Genomic DNA, 7243 nt, shown 5'->3' on the forward strand with positions numbered 1-7243 from the left:
AAGCATTTAATGTGAGGCTCCTGAGAAAAACCTAAGGCCATGGTCTTATCTTCTGATGTTTGGGAGAAAGAAATAGCTAACATTTTGAAAACTATGAGAGCCCAATTTAGTGGACTCTCAATTTAGATTGTAGGCTTAAAGTAGAGAGATCCTCCTTTACCAGAGTGATTATTTTTCATCTTTGCTTACAAACTAGTTTTTTTTTTTTTTTTAAATCAAAGTTCATCTCTCTTTTATAGGACTTCAGTAAAAGTGGCAAAAAATCTACACCAAATTTCTGGCCACTTTTCCTAGAGCTACATGCTTGGTAAGCATGTGGTCTGCTTCCAAGGTATCACAGGTAACAGTTTTGCCAAGTGGTTAGCCATGGCATAACAAGGGTCATCAGCATTCAAGTCTTTAACTTGCGTCATTACTGCCACAATCTGACTTTTAAGTCGATGTCAGGTATTTTAGGATTTTTTTCATGTCACTGCCTTATTTATAGGTACTAAAATCTATATTAATTATGATGCAAGTTCTGTCTGCTCTAGCAAAGATACAAATATAACAATGGCTTTTAAAAGGTGGAATTTTATTCTTCTCTTACATAACAGTCCAGGGCTTATACGTAAGCTCCACAGTATTAGGAACCTAGGCTTGGCTTCTTTTATCTTTTTTCTGCTATCCTCAACATGCACTTTCCATATCTAGGTCCCAGGTGGTTATTTTTAGGTCCCTGGGACTCCCTGAGCCTCAGTCCCACTTATCAGCAGGCCTAAATACCAGCTCTAGGAACCCTGGGCCCTGTAGCCAGAGACCAAGAGGTCTGGCATTGCCCACCAGAGGGCCAGCATGTGACCAGCCTCACACACCAGTTGCCTGGCATCAGAGCCAGGACCACTGCAGTCCCACAGCCTGCCATGGCAGGACCTAGACCACCCGCCAGTGGGCCAACACCAGTCCTAAGACACATTGGGCCCCTCAGCCAGCTGTGTCAGGTACCAACCCTGCCTGCCAGCAGGCCAACACCAGCTCTGGGACACTTTGGGCCCTTCAGCCAGCAGTCCCAGGATCCAGTCCCACCTACCATCAGGCTGACACCAGCTTCAAGTCCCCCAGGACTCTACAGCCAGCCACCTTGTGACCCCAACCCATCAACCATTGTCCAGCAACCTCTACACAAGGCAGGGACTGCCTGGCAACCAACCAGGCCAGCAGCCAGCCACGCCTACTGGACCACCCACAGTAGTCAGCTCATCACAACATAAGGATTCATGCAGCCCACATAGGGGGCACCCCTAGACAATACAGCTCTGGTGACCAGGGGCAGGCTCTGCTGGGATACACAGGACATCTCCTACAAAAGGCCACTTCTCCAAAGTCAGGAAATGTAACAAACCTACCAAACACGCAGAGAGAAAAAGACAGAGAACATATGTGAAGACATAATAGCTGAAAACTTCCCTAACTTGGGAAAGGAAACAGACATCCAGGTCCAGGAAGCAGAGAGAGTCCCAAACAGGATTAACACAAATAGGACCACATCAAGACACATGTAATAAAAACAGTAAAAATTAAAGACAAAGAGACTATTAAAAGCAGCAAGGGAAAAGCAACAAGTTACGTACAAGGCTACAAGGCTATCAGCTAACTTTCAGCAGAAACTCTGCAGGCCAGAAGGTAGTGGCATGATATAATTAAAGTGATAAAAGGGAAAAACAGGAATAATCTACTTGGTAAAGCTTTCATTCAGATTTGATGGACAGATCATAAGTTTTACATACAAGCAAAAGCTAAAAGAGTTCACCACTACTAAACCAGCTTTACAAGAAACATTAAAGAGACTTCTCTAAGTGACAAAGACCACAACTAGAAACATGAAAATTACAAAAGACAACATGTCAAATCAGTGGGAAAAACTGATCTAGAAAAAAAAAAAAGATCATATGGGAATAAAATGAAATTGAATATTTCCTGATTCACACCAAATATACAAACAAAACAAAACAAAAATTTAAATCCAGTGTAATTAAGTACTTAAATGTCAAAATTAAAACTTTAAAATACATTCGAGTATTTTTCTGGTTTGGGGGAAAGGAAAGATTTATAAACAAGAGCACAATATAAAAGTCTATAAACTGAATTGCATTAAAATACTTTTTTGATAAAACCTCACATTTAATAAAGACAAGCTGTATACTGTGAGATGATATCTGAAAAATATATGTGGTACGTAGTCGCCAAAGATAACCACCATTAACTCCTTCCCTCCTTGTACATGCATGCCTCTCTACTCATCACAAAATGGAGTCTGTTTCTCCTCCTCTTGAATCTGAGTTGATCTTAGTGACTTCTTTTGGCCAACAGAATGCTGTCAAAATAACTTTATGCCAGTTCCCAGCCTAGTCCTTAAGAGCTGTCAACTACAGATTGGCACTTGCCATGGGCACTCGCCATCTACCTCTACAAGGATTAAATCAGGTGCCGTTGCAGCCGCTGAACTTCAACGCCTCCTGAAGGAATTCAGGGTGGAGATCAGGAGCGAGACACTCTGTGCTTTGAGAAAAACTGGCAGAGCAAGTCTTCACACAGATATTTTCAGGAGCTGATTTTAGGAGCCCAATTCTTGTATCTCCTCATATCTAGAAAAGCACTAAATTCCTTCATGGTGACATCTGCACCTCGTGACTAGCAGAAATCTTCTGCAAAAAAATACGTGCTTGATTGCATATACTCCCCCTTCACCAAAATCACATGTATACTGACCTTCCCCCCTACTTCTTTGGAACAGTTTCTCAGAGCTATCTGAAATGCTACCTCCCTGGCTATAGTCTTCATTTTGCCCCAAATAAAATTTAACTCACAACTGTCACATTGTACATTTTTTTACATCGACAGAGCCCTGCCAGCTTCCACTTTCCCCCTTGAAGCCAACAACTGTGTAAGAAATCCAACTACCCTGCTGAGACAACCGTGCTCCAAGTCAGCCACATGGAAAAGCTCTGAAGCACCAGACATGAGTGAAGACATTTTGAACCTTCCAGCCGAGCCCAGCCATCAAATAAATGTAGTCAATTGAGTGACCCAGGGCCACATGAAGCAGCAAAAACAACCAGCTCAGCCTAGAGCCTAGGGAAATAACAAATCATTCTTGATTTAAGCCACTGAATTTTAGAGTGGTTTGTTAAATAGCAATAGATAAGTGAAGTGACATCTAACATACATATCACAAAGGATTAGTCTCAAGAATCTAAAAAGAACTCCAGCTGCCTGCTGGGAACCCTCCCTGCACTCTCTCTTCAGCCAAGGAGCTGCTCATCCGCCAGTGATTGGGAAGGTAAAAGAAAGGTCGGAGGAGGAAAAGGAGGCAGGGAAGAAGTCTCAGCGGCTGTGTGACTCCAAAAATTTTGTCTCCCACAGGCCCCTGCTGAGGCTTCACTTGGCGGCACTGTCAGCACGGTCGTGGAGCATCGTGGGTGGGAGGGAGATTTGGTCTCGCAACTCCGAAGCATGGCGGACGGTTTCCGGGATGAGCTCTTCAGCGTGTTTGGGGACGACTCGACCACTGTGCCAGCGGCCAAAAAAGACGAGAAAAATGAGAAGGGGAAATGGAAGGGGCTGCCAGGGGCTGCGGAAAAGGCTGGAAAACGTTTTGATGGTAAAGTACAATGAGTCAACTAATATTGGAAAAAAAAGAGAGATGCAGACTTCGAGGGCACAGATGAACCCATTTTTGGAAAGAAGCCCAGGGTAGAAGAGTCAATAACTGAAGACTTAAGTTTTGTCAGACTTGATGCCCAGAGTCAAGGTACAATCAGTTGAAATTGTAGAAGGGTGTACACATGAGGTTGCACTTCCTGCAGATGCAGATTATCTACCACTTAAACCTCGAGTTGTTAAATCTGTAAAGGAATACCCATCCCTTCTTTTTTTTTTTCCCTGGTACGCGGGCCTCTCACTGTTGTGGCCTCTCCCGTTGTGGAGCACAGGCTCCGGATGCGCAGGCTCACCGGCCATGGCTCACAGGCCCAGCCGCTCCGCGGCATGTGGGATCTTCCCGGACCGGGGCACGAACCCACGTCCCCTGCATTGGCAGGTGGACTGTCAACCACTGTGCCACCAGGGAAGCCCCCCATCCATTCTTGATGCTTGTCAAAGAGAAGCCATTCAGTGTGTTGATAATAATCAGTCTGTTTTAATATCTGCACATGCATCAGCAGGAAAAACTGTATGCGCTGAATATGCCATTGCATTGGCCTTAAGGGAGAAACAGCGTGTAATACTTACGAGCCCAATTAAGGCCCTGAGTAAGAAATACCGTGAAATGTATGAAGAATTTCAAGATGTTGGTCTGATGACTGGAGGTGTTACTATTTATCCTACAGCATCTTGTCTTGCTGTGACCACAGAGATTTTGAGAGGTTTGCTGTACAGGGGTTCTGAAGCTTTGTGCGAGAAGTTGCGTGGGTCATATTTGATGAAATTCATTACATAAGAGATTCAGAATGTGGTGTCGTATGGGAAGAAACTATTATTTCACTTCCTGACGATGTTCACTATGTCTTTTTTTCGGCTACTATTCCAAATGTCCGACAGTTTGCTGAGTGGATTTGCCACTTACATAAACAGCCTGGACATGTAATTTACACAGATTATCTGCCTACTCCATTACAGCACTACATTTTTCCAGCAGGGGGAGATGGTCTGCACCTTGTAGTTGATGAAAATGGTGACTTCACAGAAGATGATGCAAGTACTTCGAGATGCTGGTGATTTGGCAAAAGGAGGTCAGAAGGGGCGAAAAACAGGAACAAAAGGACTATCAAATGTGTTCAAGATTGTGAAGATGATTATGGAAAGAAATTTTCAACCTGTAATTATTTGCAGTTTTAGTAAGAAAGATTATGAACCGTATGCACTTCAAATGACCAAATTAGATTTCAACCCAGATGAAGAAAAGAAGGTGGTTGAAGAAGTATTCAGTAATGCAACTGACTGCTTGTCAGATGAAAATAAAAAGCTCCCTCAGGTTGAACATGTACTTCCTCTCTTGAAGTGAGGGATTGGTATTCACCATGGTGGTTTACTTCCTATTTTGAAAGAAACTATAGAAATTCCCTTTCCCGAAGGATTGATAAAGGCCTTTTTTGCCACTGAAACTTTTGCTATGGATATTAACGTGCCAGCTAGAACTGTTTTATTTATGAGTGCCCGAAAATTAGATGGGAAGGATTTCTGATGGATTTCCTCTGGTGAATACATTCAGATGTCTGGTTGTGCTGGAAGGAGGGTAATGGATGATAGAGGAATTGTAATTCTTACGGTAGATGAAAAGATGAGCCCAATGATTGGAAAACAACTACTTAAGGGCTCAGCTGATCCTCTAAATAGTGCTTTCCATTTGACCTACAACATGGTTTTGAACTTACTACGAGTAGAAGAGATTAGTCCCGAGTACATGTTGGAAAAATCCTTCTACCAGTTTCAGCATTATAGAGCAATTCCAGGAGTAGTAGCGAAGGTAAAGAACTCAGAAGAACACTATAATAAAACAGTAATACCAGATGAAGAAAGTGTAGTCATCTATTACAAGATTAGACAACAGCTTGCCAAATCGGGTAAACTGAAGAATATATTCACAAACCAAAATACTGCTTACCATTTCTATGACCAGGTCATTTGGTAAAGGTAAAGAATGAAGGAGATGATTTTGGCTGGAGTGTAGTGGTGAATTTCTCAAAAACATCAAACGCTAAGCCTAATTCTGGTGAACTTGATCCTTTATATGTAGTAGAAGTACTTCTGCGCTGTAGCAAAGAGAGCTTGAAAAATTCAGCTACTGAGACTGCCAAGCCAGCTAAACCTGCTGTGAAAGGAGAGATGCAGGTTGTTCCAGCTTTGGAGCATCTCCTGCCTGCTATCAGCGGTGTTAGGCTTTACACTCCTCAAGACCTTCGACCATTGGACAACAGACAGCGTTTTAAAATCAACACTGGAAGTTCAGAGACGTTTTCCTGATAGTGTTCCCGTATTAGATTCTATTGATGACATGGGCATTCGAGGTCAAGGACTGAAAAAACGTCATCCAGAAAGTAGAGGCTTTTGAGCGTAGAATGTATGCTCATCCACTTCACAATGATCCAAATTTGGCAACAACGTACACACTTCGTGAAAAAAAAGCACAGACTGCAATCGACTTCAAATCTGCAAAGTGAGAACTAAAGAAAGCAAGAACTGTCCTACAAATCAATGAATTCCAATGTTGCAAATGTGTTTTAAGGAGGTTGGGATTTGCTATGTACATCTGATGTCACAGAGATGAAAGGATGAGTGGCTTGTGAAATAAGCAGTGCTGATGAGCTCCTTCTAACTGAGATGATGTTTAATGGCCTTTTCAATGACGTATCGGCAGAACAGGCAACCTAAGCTGCTTTGTGTTTCAAGAGAATTCTAGTGATATGCCCAAATTAACAGTGCAGTTAGCAGGACCACTTCGTCAAATGCAGGAATGTGCTAAAAGAACTGCAAAAGTTTCAGCAGAAGCCAAATTGGAAATTGATGAGGAGACTTACCTAAGCTCATTTAAACCTCACTTAATGGATGTAGTATATACCTGAGCAGCTGGAACTACATTTGCCCATATCTGCAAAATGACGGATATCTTTGAAGGCAGCATAATTCATTGTATGAGGCACCTGGAAGAACTACTTCGACAAATGTGTCAAGCAGCAAAAGCCACTGGAAACACTGAGCTGGAAAATAACTCTGTAGAAGAAATCACCAAAATCAAGAGAGATATTGTGTTTGCTGCCAGCCTATACTTATAAAAAGTCAGCTAAAGGAACGTGGGATTTTAAATTGTTCACCACCTGTCTGATTACAGTTGACTACAAATGCAAAAACTAAAAAAATAAAAATAAAAATAACTCCAGAGAGTAAATCCACTAAAAAAGGACTAAAACAATTACACAGATAGGCAGATGACACGTACAGGCATTTCACAGAGGAAGAAATAAACATAAGAAGAGAAGTTCAATGTCATTACTAATCAGAATCATGCAAATTAAGATCACAAGTTAGGGCTTCCCTGGTGGCGCAGTGGTTGAGAGTCTGCCTGGTGATGCAGGGGACACACGTTCATGCCCCAGTCCGGGAAGATCCCACATGCCGCGGAGCGGCTGGGCCCGTGAGCCATGGCCGCTGAGCCTGCATGTCTGGAGCGTGTGCTCCGCAACGGGAGAGGCCACAACAGTGAGAGGCC

At 42.8% G+C, this 7243-nt stretch overlaps 1 pseudogene across 1 annotated transcript; it reads left to right on the top strand.

Annotated features, from left to right (window-relative positions):
- Nucleotides 1–3492: 3492 nt before the first annotated feature.
- Nucleotides 3493–7011, top strand: LOC309801477 (exosome RNA helicase MTR4-like; annotated as a pseudogene). Its single transcript has 2 exons — nucleotides 3493–3924; nucleotides 4141–7011. The product of its transcript is annotated as an exosome RNA helicase MTR4-like (transcript).
- Nucleotides 7012–7243: the final 232 nt, after the last annotated feature.

Source organism: Mesoplodon mirus, assembly GCF_964341445.2.
Source record: "Mesoplodon mirus genome assembly, chromosome: 3".
Taxonomy (NCBI): Eukaryota; Metazoa; Chordata; class Mammalia; order Artiodactyla; family Ziphiidae; genus Mesoplodon; species Mesoplodon mirus.